Below are 20,939 nucleotides of genomic sequence, written 5' to 3' on the forward strand. Positions count from 1 at the left end.
CTGAAATGCTCAGCAATTAGCTCTCTCTCTTGTTAGCTCTTGTCATTTTTTTTCCCTTTACATGTTTGGTTGTGCCAGTGTTTGTTGTGCAAATATTTTTTATTCTTGTTTGGTGAATTAGTTCTTGTATTACTATACATGTCCTTTTTTGTCATTTGTTGCTATCTTTTTAATTTAATTCTATTTTCATTTGTTTTATGCATTCAATCACATATGTCACTTAGCTTGAAAGGGAATATTCAGACATGAACATATGTCTCACCAGTCGATTTTTATGTGGAAGTCTATTTTATCTGATATCACTTTCGTGTCTCCAGCCTGTTGTAGGGTTTCTGTTTACATTAAATGACTTTTTAAAATTCCTTCATTTTCAGCCCCTGTATGCCTCTATAAAAGAGGTTTGTTTCTTGTAAGGAACATATGGAGTGTTCCTGTTTTATTTTCCTTTCAGATAATCTCTTATCATTTAGTTGAGGCAATTAATACTATTTTTAAATTTTTTATACATTCGATCACATTATTTAGCTTACAGAGTGAACATTTCAATATGTGAACATTTCTCTTCAGTCCAGTTGATCAAAATATCTTCAACAGATAGCACCACACCTCCCTGTCCCATCAATGCTCTGCCTCCGTATCCCTTCTCCAAATGTCCTTCCCCATTTAATACTATTATCAGCATGTGTGGGCTTATCCCTGTTTTGTTAGTCATTTATTTCCTAGTTGTTTTGTGTTCTCTTATTTCTATTTGTTCCTGTTTTAATTTCCTGACTAGTATTTGCTTATGTACTTCTTGAAGAGGTGTTCTCTTATTGGAAAATTCTTTCAGCTTTTATTTTTGTTGGAATAAATGCTCAGAAGGAGATTTTTTTTCTCTTCCTCATTTGAAGAATTATCTTTTTGGGTATGATATCCTTGGCTGAAATATTTTTTCACTCAGAAGGTAAAATATATCTTCCCAGTTTTTCTTTCCTGAATCGTTAATTGTTTCCAATGGGCCTTCTGAGGTTGGTGTCATGTGGTAAGCTCTTTTAATAACCTGGCCCTTCTGTCCTGTCATTTTTAGAATATTGCCATGTATTTAACTTGTACTAATGTGACAACACTGTGCTTTGGAGAAAGTATTATGTTGAATCCATTGGGTGTTTTTGTAGTTCATGGATCTGGACACCTGTACACCTGTCGATTTGGGACGTTTTCAGATAACACATCACCTGAGAGATTTTCTATGCTTTTACCCTCATTGCTATCTGAAATACCCATTTTGTTGATATTTAGTTGATTGCTAGTGTCTAAAGTTTTCTGTAATATTTTAAAAATTTTGCTATAGGGCACATGTGCTTTCTGTGGGGTGAGAGAGAGAGAGAAAGAAAGGGAGAAAGTGAGAAAGCACCTCCTTGCAGAATCCCACCTCCTTGCAGAATCCTGTCTCCAGGATTTTGAACATGCACACACACGTGACTTGTATGTTTTCACAAACTTTTGATCCATGACACAAACTGTACAATTAGCCACGTGGAATCCAGTGACCTCAACCACCAGGTCTTTAGGTGGCCCAACTATCTTCATGTTTGAATGATTATTTTTCCATAGTGCTTAGGTGTATGGACTAAATTAGAGTATTTGCCTTTAAGGTTGGAGATTGATACTTCTGCATTGTCTAATTTGTTTTGAATACTGTGGAGGGAGGTATTGATTTTCTGTATTCTTCATCTCCAAAAGTTCTGTCTGATTCTTCTAAGGGTATTTATCTCTTTATGGATACCTTCTTCAAGTCATTGAAAGATCTTTCTCATCTGTAGGAATTAGATGTCCTTTATTCTGTTGCTTCTCATTGAGGTTTTTTTTTTTAATTAGGTATATTTCAAATTCTTTATCTGAAATTTCTGTGACTTTTTTTTTCTGTAATTTTTGGTTATCATTGTTAGTGAGGACTTATCATGTTTCCTTGGGGGGAGACATATTTTTTGGTTTTTTATTACTTCTTGTGACTCTGCATTGAGTTTTAGGCATCTGAGGAAACACATTTTTCTAATATTTTGGAGATGGATTCTAGAGCAGTATGCTCATGTGCTTCCATACTGTGTGTGTTAGTCTGTGCCAGTGTCCTGTTCTCTGGGTAGTAGTGTTGAAATACATGGTGGCAGTTTTTGTGTTTGGATGTGCAGAGGAGAGTTTTTCTCCTAAAGAGAGGAAGGTGATGGAGATTTCTCCAGAGTCTCACTGGTTCAGGGAGCTGGCTCCTCTGTACTTGTGTAAGCAGAAGCTATGTAAACCAGTGATTCCTGTCAACCACCCCCCTATCCAGTAGATTCCCTCCTGACCTCATTCCTTGCAGGGTAAGCTCTCAGGTAGTGGCCACAACACATGTACCTGGACAGCATGTGTGACAGCGTTGTCTTTTCCCTATAGGTCCTTCCCTTGATCAGCAGCTCTGTGCCCGTGCCCTGCTCTAACCTCTCTGGTCCCAGTGTTTCCAGAATCTGAGCCAGGGACACAGAACACAGGATATTTCTGTAGCATGTGGTGGAAGCCACATAGTGCAGGACACTTGGGATTATGTTGTCCTCTCCTCCCTCCCTGTGACTTTCAGCTGTCACTTTGGTTAAAGAAATAACTATTATGTCATAGTGAAATGGGATCTTGTTTTCATCGCATGTTTTAAACCTCTCATATTTGACAGAACTCTCAAAGCCAATTTTAAGTACCAAAGTAAGTCTTTTAATCTCAGACTAATATTTGGATCTTCTTAATGTGCCCTTGGATGTTAGGCTTATAAGATATCTTGAAAATTATTGAGAGAACATTGACTCTTTGGAAATTATGTATAACTTAGTTATATTTGTACAAAGTGACAATTAATGTGCTTTCAATAATTTTGAGTTTCCTAAAAATTTGATACACCTCACTATGTTATTAGTTATAATTATAATGTAGATAGTTCTCACGGTAAAACCTGGGAGCCACCACCAGGACAGGACACTTTCCACAGAACCAGTATTATATAGGATATCTTAATGCACAAATTCTGCCATCAGTTATCCATGGATCAATCTATTTTCAATCTCAGGCTGGTTAAATTAGAAAAATAGCACTCCTGCTTATAGAGAGAACCTTCTCCGAACAATGGAACACTTCCATCCATTTCTGCTGCTCACTATCCCATCTGTCTGGTAGACACCCTCTCAGGAGTGTGATTACCACTGGGGAGGAGAGGCCGGTGGTTATTGACAAAGCCAGGGAGGACATACACCAGCTCCATCTACTGGATTCTAAGGGAATTCTCAAATAACTCAGGCTGTTCCCAGTACTTAAGCAGATTGAACCCAAATAGTAATGAGGAATGACTAGAATGGAACATTTTAGGAGATGTGCTCTGGTCACATTGCTGAAATGAGTGCTGAGAAACAAAGATCCTATATAAAATTCAAGTGAATCAACAAACAGCTAATGAAGACCCACCAGAGCTTCTAGAGGATTTACCAGGCTGACATGTAACACATTGGTGCTGGTCCAGAGGGATCCAAAGTCGTCCCAAAGGTAAGTGCGACTGTTACAACACAAGGTGAGCCTGACGTACAGGAATGTGCGAGTGTCTCATGGACCATTTGGCATAAGCCCCTCTTAACTTGCAGGTACTGCTTTAGGTTTCGATACCAAGAAGCAGAGGCAGGAAGGGAGACAGACAATGGAGTGCCACCTGTGGTCACTGCTCTTGATAATCCAAGGACAGGAAACCAGGGGAGGTAATCCCCCATTGGAAAGACAGAAAAGCAAAACACTAAACTAAAAACAAGCAAAGAAGCAAAAAAATAAATTAATGTGCTTACTTTAAAGAATGTCATTGGAAGAAGACCTCCTCACTTTGAAGAAGATAGAGTTGTATGTTAAGAAGGAGAAGCCTCACAGGTGGTAGAGAGGGCAGGATGCTCAGGTGAGGACTGAAGGGCCCAGGGGCTCTTTTACATTTGAAGCAACAAATCCAAATTTCCCCACAGAATTCTGCTATTCATTGACAGAGGGTTAGAAACAAATTGACTTTCTGATGGACACAGGTATAAACTGTTCAACTGTATATACAAAACTGGCAAGGAAAACTTTCTAATCAAGCCCATTTGCCAGAGTTTTTTTTTTTTAATCTTTTTTTTAGTCTGGCTTGAAAATATTTTATTAAACATTTTTAATGGGGCTTCCTACTTTTTAAGTTTAAAAATAAAAAAATGTATTTATATTTCAATAGAAATAAATTTATACTGAAGTTATTTTCCTTTTTGTGAGGAATATGAGTAAAATGTTCATTAATATTTAAAAGCAAAGAACTTTCCAGCCAAAACTTTACATAGCTCAAGAGCACAACAAATTCTAAAGACCATGTAATTATGTCAATATTTTAGGGAATGGTGAGCGATTAGCATATGGCTTAGGATTTGCTTCCATGCTTGTTTCTTGAGCTTCTTCCACCTCTGAGAGATTTTCATCATTTTCTAATGTTTGTTGAAGTTCATGAAATTGTTTGCGTCTCAATTCCAGCTTATCTTCAACACTTTCATTAATATGTGAAAGATACTCTAATTCTTTTCCCAGAGCTTCTAGCTCCTTTAATGTCTCATGCCTGTCTGGATGATGTTGGATCACTTTTGCCAAAGCATCATATTCTTGATGATTTTTTTGTATTCGTTTTGCTTGAAGAATTTGCTTTTCGCACTCAGCAATTTTTTCATGTGCTCCAGCAATGCTACATTCTATTTCTTTGTAAATTTTTTCATAATTTTCCATTTCTCTGAGATTCATATCATACACCAACAAAGTTTTGCCCATCGAAAATTCACATTGAGACAGTGTGCTCAACATACTTTGGTACTGGCTATATCCCTCTTCTTGGGATTCAGAGTTGCACCATTTAATGAAACTCCTTACTAGTAGATTGATTCTCCAATCATCTCCAGCACCATCTCTATCAATTAGTAGAGGCTTCCGAATGACTTCGACGTCAGTCAGGGCTCCCATGGTGTGCGAGGCTCGGGGACGGCACAAGCTGAGGTGGAGGTTGGTGGTGGCCAAGGTCAAACTCCCACAATGCAGCCCGGTAAACAGCTAAGGAAGAAGAGGCGGTGGCGCCTGTGGCCTCCAGCTTCAATGCCTGAGCCGCACCCCATTTGCCAGAGTTTTCAGGAGAGTTCAGGACTTCTTTTTTTAACCTTTCCAATGTCATTTGGAGAACTTCACCTTAAAACATGTGATTTCAAATTTTCTTTCTTTGTATTTTTTTTTTCTCTTGCCTTTTAAAAAGCTTTTTATAGGGTGACTATGCCTGCCAGATAGAGAAAGGAAAAAGAGAGAAAGAGAGGGGGAAAATGAGAATCTCCTTCACTCTCCTGTTAGGGTTTTGGGCAGAAACATACACACATGTCCAGTGTGATTTTCAACCTGGCGTGTCTGAGACTTGAACATCATGATAGTCAATCATGTGAGATCCAGGTGCCTAAATTTCCATGCCACCTGCTGGCCTTAGAATATAGTTTTGTTCATATTCCTGAATGTTCCATCCTTCTCCTGGTCCAGAATCTCCTTTGTAAAGTAAGTTCTCACAGGACTTTTTTGCTAGGACAGATAGACATTTGAGTTCTATCATGCTAATCTCTGGATGTGCACGTGACTCTTATGGAAAAAGAGAACATATCAGCTGCTCCTTTATTCCCTCCAAAATATACAAGGAGCTAAGGCCCTAGCTATGGGCGCTTGGAACCTTGGACAGGGTGAACAATGTATGAGTGATATGGCTCTCCCTCAAAGAAGATGCAGGGACTCTAAAATCAAACAGAACCCATTGAACAAAGAAGCCTAGAAGTGCTTACCACCAAGTCTTACATATGTTCTGAATCCAGATTTATCAAACTTTACCCATCTCATCTAACCCTCCTACTCTCACAGCAAAGAATGCTGATTTTGCAGAGTGCCTTGTTATCCAGGATCTGTGGGTCATAATGAAGTGATTCAAGAGTTGTGCCCCATGGCATCCAATCCATACCATCTGCTCTCTTATATCCTGGGGGACTATGGGTGGTTTTCTGTGCTGGACTGAATGGTTGCATATCTCTCTATACCTGTTACAAGAGGGTCTCAACTGTTCTTACTTTCCACTGACAGAACCCAGATAACCAAATGACCCAGCTGTTCTGTTGACGGTTTAATTTGAGGGGAAAATATAGAATGGGTAAATCAGTGAATTCATATATTCTGTTTGGGAGAAGTGCGGCCTGAGGGCCTTAGGAGTTCTGAGCTAATAAGAGTCTTTTACTTGGATATAGGTGACATGTAAAAGCTGCCCCACTGAATCGAATGTCTGTGGATCACTACTAAGAGCATAAACTGTCTAGGTGAATGTCTCTCAGATATAAAGACTCTCAGAAAAATCCCCAAATATGTAAACAACAGGTCATATGATTCCTGACGCTTTCTCAAGCATCTTATAGAGGCATGTACATAATACCACCCTTTATGAAAAGATGCCACTCTGAAATAAATTCAGAAATACATCAGTATATATCAGGGTGGCCTAATTTCCAATAGGTTCCTCAAAATTGCATGATCTTTGCTAAAAATACCTCTCAATTAACAAGCCTCTCAAAATGAGGATCCAACATAAAATAACTTGGTCTCCTGAGCACTGCCTATTTCAACTAAGTATAGTTTTTTTTTGTTTTTTTTTTAAGTTTCTGTATAGGGCATGTGTGCATAACAAAGAATGACAGACACAGAGATAGAGAGGAAAATTTAGAAATACCTCCCCCCCCCCAGGGGCACAGACACCTTTTAGTCCCTTTTCTTTCACTCTCCTCTTAGGATTTTGAGTAAGAATACACATGCTCAGTGATTTTGAAGACAATGGGTTTGGGACTTGAACCACAGATTGGGCCACATGCAATCCAGCCTCCTTAACCTTCATGTCATCTTCTGGCCCTCAACTGCCTACAAGTTTTTATAGATACCTTTTCAGGATGACTGGAAACATATCCCACAAAGATCAAAACAGCCTCAGAAGCAGTTAAGAGTCCTGTAGAGAAATCACTCCATGTCAGAATAACCAAGAGTCTCTACAGTGATAGTGGGGCTACATTCATCTCCCATATTATTCAATAGGCATCTTAAGCTTTGATTATCAGATGGGCATTCCATTACTCACAAAAATGCAATCACCTGGAATACTGGGAACATTGCACACACATCCTCTGAAGATAGATAAGAAATGTTTGAGAAAATGTTAACCTGGGTTGGGGTGCTACTTGCTGCCATGTTGTGCATTAGGGTCATTCCATAAAGTAGGCTTTAATTAAGCCCTTGTGAAGTTTTATAAGGGAAGCCATTCCAGGCCTTCACCCCGACTAGGAATAAGCTGATGCCTTAGGGGATATAGCCCTGGTCAACTATGTTAAAACTTTGGGTAATAAACTAACTACTGTTCATCCCACTGATGTGGCCTGAATTTGATCCACCGGAGAGACCAAGTTCTCCTAAAGACTTTGAGAGAAGAAGGACCTGAAGAGTACCTAGCCACTGACTGGAAAGGGCCATTTGATGTGTCGCTGAAGACACAATCTTCATTCAAGCTGGCTGCAGTGAAACCGTAGGTGCCTCACACCTGAGTTAAGGCTGCCTCCTGTACATAAACGACACAATCTCCACATGGACTTTCAAGCCTCTCAAATACCTAACATCTCTCTTCCACAAACAAGACACATTTTGTGAAGTAGCTCATGACCGTCTTACATTCTGCATGTTTTACTCTTCTTTTGAAACCTCACATAAAATGTAGAGAAAATTCATTAATTAGAATCTCAGGATCTACATCCCTTTGAGCTACTCTAACTCAGTTTTGGTTCTCTCACATGGACCACTTTCAATGTATGACCATGGAGATCCCTTTTTTACCCTCTTTGTAATTTTCCTAATATTCTGTTTTTGATTTAATATTCATGACATCACCAGGGAAGTAACATACCAGGTCTGAGTGTTAACTCTCCTAAATGAGAGTCAAAAGCCTCCATGTGTTTACTTACCTTATTCAGGAGTAGGAATTCCAGACCTTTGATTTTTGTTACATGGTACATGTGCTCATGAGAGGGACAAAGAGCGAGAAAGAGAGAAAGAGAGAAAGAGGTAAAGTGAGATTTTACCCCTAGTGAGTATGGAAACTGTGTAATTCTTAATCCTTTGTGTTCTTCTTGTGATTTTAGGCATGCACACACATTGCCCTGTCATATTTTACAAACTGCCAGTTTGGGAACTCAAACTGCATGGCAGGCTGTGTGGGATCTAGTGCTTAGAGCTATACACCACCTGCTGGCCCTGAACCATGCATTTTTTTTGATGGGACATTCCAGTATACATAAGAGCATCCCTGGAAATTTCAAGCAATGAAGACATGATGGAGAATTTGTCAGGATGCCCCTGATTTATGGTTTTACAGATAATTGCCTTTTATTATTTTATTTATTTATTTTTCACATGAAAATTTTTGCTTATTAATCTTCTCATGAAAAATCCTCACAATCAGTGCTGATAGTCATGGCAGAATCTTTACTCGTTTGACTTTTTGCCAACACTAACTGACATTTACAGACCCCTTGACGGTCTTCATTCTGTTCTTGTGTTCATTCCACTCTTCTCTTGAGGTCTTTTTCTTCTCATACAGCCCATGTCTTGCAAGTCCATTTTGAATTCATTTTCTTTACATAATCCAAAACATTTAAATCATGACAAAACTGGTTGTCTTACCACCACCAAAATGGTTTTAAACCCCAACACAAAGATGATATCTGGTGTGGTCTTGTACATCTTGGCTAGTTTTATAAATTTCCTTCTTAGGCACTGATTCCTTCCTGGGGGGGAGAACATCGATGATCATTTATTTCCTCCGAAGCAGTCAGTTGGTCAAGAACCTCCTGGTATGGATAGTTACTACTTCATTCATGATGGTGGTCAATCCTCAGGCAGCCAGGGAGGAAAAGCGGATAGCTGCTCTTTAAAAGTATGCCTCAAATGACCTCATGGAATAGGCCCTGGAGGGGATATGTGTGGTCAAGAAAACTTATCCTGGGTAAATAATTGCTGTGGAATTAGACAGCTCAGAGATCACATTTATTGGGAATTCTCACCTCATGTTTTTCAGTCCATGAACACAAAGAAACTACCTACTGGATCAGTGCCCTAAGCTGGAGTGGAGACAGTTAATCTGTGGTTACCCGGCCCCTTTTGTGTGTGTTGGCTCAGCAACACGTACTTGGAAATCTGTCAGAACATTAAGTGTCATTGCTAAGACACCTGCTGTGGCTCTTTTCCATTTACAGGAATCCCTGGGTTCTCTTGCTCAAGTTTGCATTGCCATAGATTATGTGCATGCTGAGCAGCATGGAATACTCATGGCTGCCTGTACCACCTGTAGTACATATGTCAATTTTTCTTCCAAAGTAGAAACTCAGGTTGACAAATGCAGACAATATGTCTCCAAAAAACCTTGGAATTAAAGTGGCTTAGGGTATTGGTATACCAGTTTATTTTCTTGGATCCCTGAATGAGTGCTTTTGATTATAAGAAATGTTCTAAAATTCAGTGTTGCTATACTCTGTGTGGTTTTACTGGTTAACATATAGTTACATGTTTACATCTTCCATGACAAAAAGCTGGGTCAGTGTGACTAAAAATGTGAGGACGAAAAGAGAAATGTCTGTGGTCATCCTTAAGAACGACGCCCTGCCACTATGGTCACCTACTTATGATGGGTGCTAAGAAAGACTTGTATAATCAAGTCAAATGGTTTTCTCCAAAATTTGCCTTCAGTGACCACCTTCAGCAAGAAGCAGTCAGGTGACAGATGACATCCTTTTGACCCTAAATCCACAAAATAGCAGAATGGATCTTTGATAATGGGGAATTGTGACAAGTGACATGTTCTTTTTGACGACTTTTCTTTTTACTTGCCTTTTTACTATGACTCTAGAGTCGCCACATTTGCTTAACTGTCCATGTAGAAATATATATTAATCTTTTTGCTCCCAAGAAGGTCTTCATTTGAAACTGCATCCCTTATGATATTGAAGAAACAATGTGCAAGAAATAATGATGGTTTGTTTACGATTGATATGAACATTAGGACCAGACTCACAGGAACCCAATTCAGGAGAACAAGAATGAAGATGTTCCACAACTTTCTTCGGACACTCACTGGTTCCCAGTAGTCTACACTCAATGGTCACCTCCTGACCTGCCTCCACCTCCACTTTCCCTCCTCCCTGTAACATACATGCAGCCTGCATTCTGCTGTCTCCTAAGACGGTCCTTTAGGACACGTGTTCACCATCTTCTCAATTTGCTGGATTTATGAGTTGAATCAGTATTCTGTTCCAACAACTTGTCTCTTCAGTTATTTCCTGTCATGTGGGAGATGCAGGAGCTTGGACTGAGCAAAGGTAACTCAAGAAAACAAACTTGTTCTTATCCTGTGCCCTCAGGCAAGGGCAGGGTGCAGCCTTTCATTCTGATAATTTTCAGTTCTGTGATGTTCTGGGCCTGCCTCTGATGAAGACTGAATAGGAGTGGGCAGTGGGAGCCTCTCCTTATTTGCGAAGTGGCAGCTGTTCTGCCCTAGTGAGACAGAGCAGAGGGCACAGGTTCCAGGGCCTGGTTTCCCAGGTGAGATGCCTTCATGGATCCTCAGGGACAAGCCACAACACCCCTTGCTGTCTCAGATCCAAATGCATTTCTGACTTGAATAAATTTTCTCTTAATGTACTGTTAAGTATTTAATAATTTGTTTTGTCAACTAAAAAAAAGTTAATTTTTATCGAGTTTTCAATTTACAGAAATGTTGAGCAGAAAGCACAATTTCAACATATTTCCTTTCATAGCCCTCCCCTTTACAGAACTGTCCCAATTTTGTCACCTCCCATCAGTGTTGTACATTTGATAGAACTATCAACCAATATGGATAAGGTCCCATTTGCCATTTACCTTAGGGTCCACACTCTGTGTTGCACAATTCCATTAGTTATTCAGAATTCCATAATGTCACGTGTCCACATACAGAATCGACTCATGCCTTGGGGCTTTCCGTCACTCCATGTGTTTCTCCCACTTTCTCTACCCATGAACTCCCAACATCCACTGACACTTTACTGATTTTGTAGTTCATCTTTTCTAAACTGTCTTATCTCTGGAATAACTCTGTATGCGGCCCCTTTATATTGGCATCTTTAACCTAAAATATGCATGTAAATGGCCTATCTGAAATTTTTTCTTTAGTATGATAGTTCATTTAATTCTTTTATTTATTGACTGATTTTTTCAATTTTCCATAGAAAGCATATGCTCAACAGAGAGATACAGTGAGAGAGAAAGAGAGGGAGAGAGACAGGATAAAAGGACAAATCATCCCCAGGGGAATATACATGCTGCAGTGCTGCAGTCCATTCTCTTCTATTGTCCCCAAGATGCTGAACATATATGTGTAAGCACCAGCCTATTTTCCAGCTGCCAGGTCCAGGACTTGAACCACAAGATAGACAGGCCATGTGTGATCCAGCAGCACTAACCACCACACAACTGACTGCACAATTCTTTTTTTTTTTTTTGAGAGAGATTTTTGCTGTAGGGTATGTGTCCTTGTCAAAGAGACAAACAGAGATGAAGAAACAAAAAGTTATAAATCACCCCTCACCAGTTGAAATGGCCACACCTCAATCTCTTCTCTATTCTTCAGTGAGTTTGGGCACCCACACACATGCACCGCATGTGAGCTTTAAGATGCCAGGTCCAGGACTCAAACCTCAGTTTGCCAAGTGGGAGTCCTATACCTTTACCACTACATGGCCTGCTGGCTCCCAGTTCATTGATTTTTTTTAAGCCCTAAATAATACTCTATTATGGAAGCACCACAATTTGTTTATCCCTTTATCTATTCAAGGGTATTATGGTTACTTCCAGGGTTTAGCTATTATTAATAACACTGCGATAAGCACTTGTCTGTAGGTTCTTTGTAGACACATGGCTTCAACTTACTGGTGGGAACACTTAATGTGATTGCTGGGTAGAATGACATGAGAAGTCTGCTTGGGGCGTGATGCCTGTCTGTCTTCCCAACTCGCTGACAATATTTTGCATTGTAATCAGCCAGGAAAGACTGTCACTCTGACAATTTTATCTCTGCTACTCCTTTTGCTCATGTGTTCAATGAGGGCTCTCTGCCCTGCTGTGTTTAAAAGGCAGAAGCTTGGAAATCATGCCCTACATGTGTGCTGTTGTGCCCAAATTTCAAGAGCAGAATGGAAGGGAAAGGAATGCTGCAAGGCCATCACCCTAGGGGAGCGATTTCTCACTTTCTCTCTGTATCTCTCTCTGTAGAAGGCTCTATGGAAAAAAAATTAAGACACTGTACCAAATATTTTGAAACCTTCTGAAGGCCAACTCTAGTTTATTATGTGACCTCCCTCACAAGTCTAATCCACCATGCCTCTGCTCTTCTCCCTCACCTGGACATTGACTCCCCGATGGTACAAACCCTTTATTCAGGATCCCGCAGAGAACAAACCCTGCAGAGATTAGCTCAGCAACCTCTAAGTCTCCCCTGCAGACTTCTGGCCACTGAGTGTTCACTACCTCAGACACTTCCTGAGCCCCTGTAAAAGGTGGCCGCGTAATGTCTAACGGTAGTTTACTAACTGTAACAGCAACGTGTCATGTATCATTCTCAGCAGGCCAATGATTCTCCTGCTTGAATTTGGAATTTTGAAGAGCTATGTCAGCCCTGGTGAACATCTGCTCTGCTTTTCTAGTCTGTGGTCTTGAGGGCAGAAGATGTGGAGACTCAGTCTAGCCCATTGCTCTGATGAGGTCAGTCTGAGGAAAATGTCAGGATTCTTTCTTGTAGGAAATCACCCTGTGGGCCCAGCTGGTGGCACAGTAGGTTGCAGCCCTGAGAGCAGTGCTGACAGTCACTTGGCTGAACATGTCACAGGTAAACCAGGTATGGGACAGCCCTGTGGCAAGGGCAGGAAGACAGCTGCTCGTCACTCACAACTTCCAGGGGGCATAGACAGACTCTCTTCAGGGACTTCCTCTCTTCCGACTCCTGGCACCTGGATAGAGGAGCTGATCTCACTTTTTACTTATTACCTGAGCTTTTTTCAAAGAACTTGGGGAAGCTCGTTACCTTCCTCCTGCCATTCCACATGACCAAGGTGCTTGGAAACACCCTAATTCCCTTTAGGGGCAATAAACTGATCAAGGAAAATCATCCCCATGTGGAAGCTCATTCCTTCACAGGCCATCCTGGGCATGTGTGATCAGTAATCACGTTCCTTGCCTGAGAAGTACTCAAGTGTGGATAAACATCTGCAAATTCAGAAAGGAACTGGATGCAAAGACGTACTTCTAAATATTTGACAAGACCTCGCGATGAAAGTGACACCTAACTCCTTTCCTAGAGTAGGTGTCCTCTCACAGCTGCCCACCCACACACCTCACAGGGGTAGGGGAATATTCCTTCTCTGTTAAAAATCTTTGCATTTCTGTTAAAACTGCTCTTTTCCTCCTTTTCACATGTTTGTGGTTTTCACTCTACATCACAGGGCGGATCTCTTACTTTAGCGATCTGGACCCAAAGAGCCAGGTATTTCACATAACAGCCCAGCTCCCTTGTCTGATAATGTAATTCGGTGCTGGACTAACTTGGATTGAATTTCAGGTGATTTCTGGTTTGCTTTCCCTGCTACAACTGCCAGGGACGCTCCCTCCGGCCCTCCTGAGTCTGCACATATCACCCATGCCACATTCTGCAGGTCTGTCACCCTTTGCCAGAACAGGCTCTGTCCGGTGTCCTCTCTGATTGTTGGCTGGATTTCTAGTCTTGGGTACCCAAACTTCTACTTTGCTTTTTATTTTCCTGGGACTACAATTCCTATGGGTACCAGGCTTTTCGGGTCAAATTCCTGGGTTTGTCTCATGCCCCAAGGCACTGTCTCTTTCATGTTGATGAGCCCTGGGAGTTTGGCCCCACCCCCATCAAATGTTTCAACTCTTGGAAGATGAGTTCTGAGAGAGGTTTGACCTTCTTGACAGACTTCCCAGACATAGGCAAGGAGCTGAGGATGCTTCCCCAGGAGGGTCTCAAGTGGACCCAATTCCTGGCAGGAGGACTCTCTCAGAGGAGCAGCGTTAAGGACCTCCGGGAAATGCATTAAGTCCACAGGTAGGCAGAGGAGACATCCTCCTCCCCTGTTCACTCCAGGCAATGGAAGCCTCTATGTGGAGTTCATCTCCCTCCAGATGGACCAGGCAGGAAGGGCTTGCAGGAATGGCTCTGTGTGCAGGACACATCCAAGCATTCCTGGTCTGCATCTAAATGCTTCCTTTTCATTCTGGGGCACATCTTTTATCACTGCAATGGTTTGGACCTCAAAGTGTTTAGAGAAGGAGGATCATTTTCCTATAAAATATAATTGGCTCCAGTATAAACAGGCAAAAAGAAAAACCTGGCCTAAAAATAACTCCATTAATAGAACTCTAAAATTCTGTGCATGCCTGAAAAATAATTTTTCTGACTATATTGTAATCTGTTCTTTTATTTATTTTTACTTTTTGGAGAGGTTTTTGCTATAGGGTGCATGTGCTCGCCAGCAAGACAGAGTGAGACAGAGACAGAAAGGAAGAAATCACCTCCCCCCAAGGGGATGACCACACTGCAATCCCTCCTACTCCATTCTCCTCTCAGGATCTTGGGTACACACGGACATGAGCTCGGCATGAGTTTAAACCACTGGGTTCGGGACTCGAACCACGGTTGACTACATGGGAGTCCAGCGAAATTGCCATTATGTCAACTGCTGGTCCCATAATCTGTTCTTTTAAACTTTCTAGCCTTTAGACAAATGACAAAAAAAAAAAAAAAATCTGTGGTCATTATTAAATCATTCAAGACCTGCCTTTATAGGGTTAAGTTATGGAACATTCTCAGCTCTGCAGGATCCCTTGCTTAAAAATTGTTTTCTTCTGACAGAGCCTGAGATGAGAAATAAATATCTAAGAGTTAATCTCAAAAACTTCATTCAAATAGGAAAAGAAAAATGGAAAAAACTTCTCAAAATATTATAAGCGCTTTTGTTTGTGTGTGTGTATACATATGTGAAATGTATTGTATGTTGTGTGTCAATGTGGTATAAAGCATTAAGAAAGTTTATAATTAGCATGCTCAAACAAATTAAATACCTTTCAAGTTCACGTTATTTAAGTAAATCTTTGACAAATAAGGTAGCTTAAATTTTAAGTCATTTCAAAGGGAGTAAATGATAAGTATTCATAAAATGTCTATGCCAATTTTAAATGAATTAACAACATTTTAATAATGTAAAGATTAAATATTTCTACTGTTGGTCTTTCAAATTTTATAGGAATAAAAATTAGTGGCTCTATTATTAAGATTGCTCCCTTCTCAATCAGAAGATTTGTTAAAAAGTTTGTGTGTGTGTGTGTGTGTGTGTGTGTGTGCTGTTATTGTTGTTTATCAGATGTTCTTAAGCCATTGGTATATATTGAAAGTGAAAGTTACCAAGAGATAAAATTTGGTTAACATGTGCAATCTTACAAACAAGATTACAAGCTTTATGGCCCCTCCAGAGGTGCCAGATTCCCCAGGAAAAAAATAAACATGAGTGCTTAGTAAAGCCTCATCAAAGGCCCTCCCATTGGAGATTCTCTTTAGGGAACCCTAGTAACCCCCTACCCTCCAGGCTAGGCTACCCTGGTTTCCCCTTGACAAATTTGCTCACCATTTATTTCCTTATTTATTTATTCATCTTGTCAAACCTCCTGATGATCTAACTTATATTGGGGTCATGTTGTAAGGTCTGGGTATCAAATCTGTCACCACCTGAGAAGGGATTTGAACTTGCAGCACAAGGCCAATATAAACCAAGCAGCAAAAGGCCAATATAAACTATCCAGTCCCCTCCACCTGGAACAATATCCAAGTGGTCTATAATAGAAGCCCCAGGACTAACTTAGCAGGTCCTGAGTATGGGAACCAGGGCTAGGGAGTTCCTGTCCAAGGCCTGGACAGGACAAGAGTCAATGCACAGGGTAAGACAGGTCAAGGCTGGGTGTCCCACCTTTTGTCCTCCTGTCCTGTCTCTGGCACTCTCCCTAATTTATCTTCCAGGTGGGCAATCAAACTTGTACCCCTTGGGACTCTCCCTTCAGTACATTCTCAGAAACTGGGACAGATTTGATACCTAGACCTTATGACATGACCCCAATATAAGTTAGATCATCAGGACGTTTGACAAACATGAATAAATAAATAAGGAAATAAATAAAAGTTTAAACTACTTTGAGCTAGCGCTCTTCTACCACTAGGAAGACAGATTCTTTATGAACCTACAGAGGGACTCTGCCACCTGGCTGCACACAGCTGCCCTCTGAGGAGGCCCCATGAACAGTGCTGGGAGCTCCTAGAGGCTCTCCACCTTCGTTTGGAGCAGAAAATGGGGATGTTACCACAACTCCTCTGTTACAACCTGCCTTTACAACCCCAGACCTTGACTACCTTTTTATAGTTCAAGAGCCCACAACCTCAGCTCTGCTCCTGCAGGAATAAAGAAGACAAGACCTATTCAAGTTCAAATCTCTTCTCAGTACAGATCGGACCCATCATATTCAATACAGAGCATATCCTGGAAAATTCTCAGATGACTCAGAGAGGGACAATGATGAATTCTGACAATTGATCTTAGTGTTTGATTTAACTGAGAAAGACACACGGAAAGGCACAGGTAATGGCGATGGTCATGGCTTCCCAAGGCACTCAGACTGGGAGCCTAAGTCCCACCTGAGGAGACCTTGGTCAGAGCCTCTTCCTCAGAGAGACTCGATATTTCTGATGCTGGAAATCTAGACACTTAAAGGGCCATTGTCCAGTACTCTTTCCTCTCCCTGCTGGGGCCTTGTCCCAAAGTAGAGGAACTGGTCACTGGAAATGGGAATGTCCTGAGACTTTCTGGGTGTCTGAGTTCTTAAAGGCCTGTATAAATAGGGAGAAATGGGGCCCAAGACCCCAACATCATCCCTTAGACATCTACAAACCTCACTGGGCAGTCTCAGGTAACAAAGTGAGAGAGAAAATGTGTTCTTAAAAGATAATTTTTGTCTAAATCAGAGTTTAATGTTATTTTCAAAGTACACCTGTAAAAAATGATTAACAAACAAAAAATAACAATGACAAAAAAAGGGAGACATGCAAAAAGGTTATACCTGCAAAGATGTATTTTAGGTTAGAAAGGTTTAAAAACAGGTTGGGGGGTGCAGCAGTTAACATATGTTAAGGTGCTGGACTACCATATGGCTGACCACAATTTGAGTCCTGGATCTGAAGGGTTGAAACTTACTCTGGGCACCTGTGTGAGTGTGCCTGGGATCCCAAGAGGAGGATGGAGGTAAGGGGATTGTGATGTGGCCATCCTTTGTGTGTGGGAGGTGATTTCTCCCTCTGATCTCTCTGTCTGTCTCTGTCTTTCTGGTGAGCACACAGGCCATATAGCAAGAATCTCTCTAAAAAATGTTTTTAAAAGACTTAGTAGGGACCAGTAGATGGTGTAATGACGCTGAACTCCCATTTAGCCGACTGTGGTTTGAGTCCCAGACTCGGTGGCTTAAACTCATGCTGGGCATATGTTCGTGTGTGCCCAAGATCCTGAAAGGAGAATGGAGGAGAAGGGATTGTGGCATGCTTATCCCCACTGTGGGGTGATTTCTCGCTTTCTGTCTCTCTCTCTCTCTCTCTGTCTTTCTGGCAAGTGTATGTGCCCTATAGCAAAAACCACACCAAAATGAAAAGATTTGGTAAAAAAGGAATTTCTTGTGGTATGGTATTTTACTTAAGGTAAGATGGCTAGATTATAGCAAAACACAAATAAAAACAAAAACTGTAAGTAAAAAATATGTTGTTGAATATTTGTTTTATATTAAAAGAGACTAAAAAAGAATTACAAGGATTAATCCAGGTAAGGTGTTTGTTGAATGTTTTAATGATGCAATGCCGTCCATCACAAGTCTGGTTGTTATTTTTAAGGGGAATATATGACCCATTTAGGGGACCAGTAGATGGTATTGTGGTTACATTGCTGGACTCCCACATGGTCAACTGTGGTTCAAGTCTGAAGCCCAGTGGCTTAAAGTTCACTCCAGGCACATGTGTGTGTTTTTAAAATCTTGAGAGGAGAAAGGAGAGATGATTGCAGCTTAGTCATCCCCCCAGATGGTGATTTTTTGCTTTCTGTCTCTCTGTCTCTCTTTCTCTCCACGGAGTGCACGTGCCCTTTAGCAAAAAATTTCTCTCAAAAAAAAAAAATTCCAGGGGGCCAGAAAGTGGCATTTTAGTTAAGGGCACTAGACTCCCACATGGCTGACCGTGGTTCAACTCCCGAACCCAGTGGCTTGCTTTTCTCTCTCTCCTCTCTCTCTCTGTCTCTCTCACTCTGTTCCTCTCTGGTCAAAATAAAATAAGTAAGTAAATAAATAAATAAATAATTGTTAAATATAACAATTCTTTAAAATAATTGAGTTTGTCATTAATAAAAAAATATTTATTTTATATTACATTTAATCACATACATCTTTACACTGTATAACATTTATTTTTCCAGCTTTATTAACATGCATGTCAGCCATCAGAAAATAACTTTTCATGTTTTGTCAGTTAAACTTACTTTTTCCCCTTTTCCTCCCCTGTTTCCCTCCTTCCCTCCCTCCCTCCATTATCCACCCTCCCTCCATAATCTACCCTTCCCATATACCCCTATTCTTACTCTCTGTAGTATCTACCTTTGCCCTCTCTGCTACTATACCTCCCAAACTTTCAGTTTCTGCCATAGAGTGCAGACAATTGGTATATATTGAGTGGGAGATACACAGTCTGTCTTTCATAGTCTGACTTGCTTCACTTAGCATTAAGTCTTCCATATTGGTACACTTTTTATCAAATGTCAGGGTTTCACTGCTTTTTAGGATTGAGTAGTATTCTGTAGAGTACATAGGCCACATTTTTTTTTTCAATATGATCATCTATTTTTGGACATTCGGGTAGATTCCATGTCCTAGCAATTATAAATAATGCTGCAATAAACATGGATGTGCAAGTGTTTTTCCAGCTGAGAGATTTTCTATCCTTTGAGTAAAAACCAAAAGTGGAGTTCCTGGGTTGTAAGGTAGTTCTATTTTTAGGTTTCTAAAGAAACGGTATCACTTTCCAAAGTGGTTGTACTAATATACATTCCCACCAATAGTGTAGGAGAGTTCCTTTTTCACCACAGCCTTGTCAGCACTTATTATTTATTTTCATAATTTTAGCCATTCTGACTGGGGTTAAGTAGCATCTCATTGTGCTTTTGATTTGCATTTCCCTTATGATTAAAGATGTTGAGCATGTTCTCCTATGCTTTTGGGCTGTTCATATGTCTTCTTTGGAGAATTGTCTGTTCAGCTCATTTCCCCATCTTTTAAATGGATTGATTATTTTTTTTTGTGGGTAAGCTACTTGAGTTCCATATATATTCTGCTTATCAGTCTCTTATCTGAGATATAATTTGAAAAACAAATATTCTTCCACTCCGAGAGTTGTTTTCTCACTCTATGTAATGTTTCTTTGACTGTGCAGAAGCTTCTCAGCCTAATAGAGTTCCATTTGCCTATTTTGGGGACTATTGTCTGTGCTTTGGAAGTCTTCTTTAAGAAGTCTTTGCTTAAAAAAAAAAGAAAGAAAAGAAAAAAGAAGTCTTTGCTAACTTCAAGGCCTCTAAGAGTTTTTCCTGTGTTTTACACCAGTACTCATATAGTTTGAGGTTTTATGTCTAGATAATCAATCCATTTTGAGTTAATTTTTGTTAGTGGTGAGAGATAAGAACCTAGTTTCATTCCTCAGCAAGTGGATATCCAATTCTCCCAGCACCATTTGCTGAAGAGATTTTGTTTTCCCCACTGTATTGTCTTGTGTCCTTGTCAAGTATCAGTTGGCTGTATGTTTTGGGTTTCATTTGGAGATTGTAAATTCTGTTCCATTGGTCTACCTATCTGTTTTTGTGCCAATACCATGCTGTTTTAATTAGCACACTTTGTAATATGTTTTGAAGTCAGGAAATGAGATACCCCCTTTTGTATTCCTCTTGTACACTATTGCTTGGTGATATGAGGCCTTTTATGTTTCCAAACAAATCTTATTATTGTTTTTTTTTCCCCTATTTCTGTGAGGAATATCTCTTGTAGATTGATTGGGATTGCATTGAATTTGTAGATTAAATTGGGTAGGATTGTCATCTTCATTATATTAATTCTTTCAATCCAGGTACGTGGGATGTTTTCCCCCTTTTTAAAAAATTATTTACAGTGAGTCACATGTCTTTACAGTATACATTGCTTTTTCCAACTGAAATCCATGCATATCAGTCAAAAAAAGATATTACTATATAAATTATCAATAGCTTATTTTTTGTCAATTAAGCATACTTTTACCATTTTTACCATTTTTTCCCTTCCCCTTACCCCTCCCTCCCTGCCATACTAAACTTTTTTTTTTTTCACATTTTATTAATTCACAAAAGATCCTAAACTAAAAGTGTGGACAAAGCCAGAATCTAGTGACAAGTGCACTGTAATTTTCTTCTGAAACCTTTTTTTTTGTTTTGTTTTTCTGTCTCTCTCCATTCTATTTGCAGGGAAAAAATTAAGTTAATTTCAATTTGGTCTCTTATTTGCACAAAGCCCCAGAGGAATTCAATTCCTGATGCAAGGTGACAGATACTATTATATATATTTTTTTCTTTTTTGAGAGATTTTCACTGTAGGGCGCGTGCGCTCGCCAGACAGACAGAGAGAGACATAGAGACAGAAAGCAAGAAATC

At 40.2% G+C, this 20,939-nt stretch overlaps 1 protein-coding gene and 1 pseudogene across 4 annotated transcripts in view; one reads left to right on the forward strand and one right to left on the reverse strand.

The window, feature by feature from the left end:
• BLZF1 (basic leucine zipper nuclear factor 1) overlaps positions 1-20,939 on the forward strand; it is a 116,318-nt gene that overhangs the window by 64,714 nt on the left and 30,665 nt on the right. The window lies entirely within an intron of this gene.
• On the reverse strand, positions 4,378-5,007 carry LOC102490544 (THO complex subunit 7 homolog pseudogene; annotated as a pseudogene).

The sequence above is a fragment of the Tupaia chinensis genome, unplaced genomic scaffold (genome assembly GCF_000334495.1).
Source record: "Tupaia chinensis unplaced genomic scaffold, TupChi_1.0 Scaffold000662_1, whole genome shotgun sequence".
In the NCBI taxonomy this organism is placed as follows: Eukaryota; Metazoa; Chordata; class Mammalia; order Scandentia; family Tupaiidae; genus Tupaia; species Tupaia belangeri.